Below are 788 nucleotides of genomic sequence, written 5' to 3'. Positions count from 1 at the left end.
GTAGCTTGAACTTACTAAAAACTACCTAAAAATAATGCCAAAAAGCGTACAAATTATCCGCTCATCACAACACCAAATTTAAATTGTTGCTTGTCCCCAAGCAACTGAAAATCAAATAAGATAAAAAGAAGAGAATATACAATGAATTCCAAAAACATCTATGAAGATCAGCATTAATTAGATGAGCGGGGCTTTTAGCTTTTTGCCTTTGAACAGTTTTGGCATCTCACTCTATCCTTTGAAATTCAGAATGATTGGCTTCTTTAGGAACTCATAATCTAGATAGTGTTATTGATTCTCCTAGTTGAGTATGATGATTCTTGAACACAGCTACTTATTGAGTCTTGGCCGTGGCCCAAAGCACTCTGTCTTCCAGTATTACCACCGGATACATACATGCCACAGACACATAATTGGGTGAACCTTTTCAGATTGTGACTCAGCTTTGCTAGAGTCCCCAATTAGAGGTGTCCAGGGTTCTTAAGCACACTCTTTTTGCCTTGGATCACAACTTTATTTTTTTCTTTTCTCTCTTTTTTTTTCGTTTTTCTCCTTCCTTTTTTTTTTCGTTTTTCTCCTTTCCTTTTTTTTGTATTCACTGCTTTTTCTTGCTTCAAGAATCATTTTTATGATTTTTCAGATCCTCAGTAACATGTCTCCTTTTTCATCATTCTTTCAAGAGCCAACATTCATGAACCACAAATTCAAAAGACATATGCACTGTTTAAGCATACATTCAGAGAACAAATATTGCCACCACATCAAAATAATTAATCTGTTATAAAATT

The sequence above is a fragment of the Arachis duranensis genome, chromosome 9 (genome assembly GCF_000817695.3).
Source record: "Arachis duranensis cultivar V14167 chromosome 9, aradu.V14167.gnm2.J7QH, whole genome shotgun sequence".
Lineage (NCBI taxonomy): Eukaryota > Viridiplantae > Streptophyta > Magnoliopsida > Fabales > Fabaceae > Arachis > Arachis duranensis.
This window is presented reverse-complemented; position numbering follows the sequence as displayed.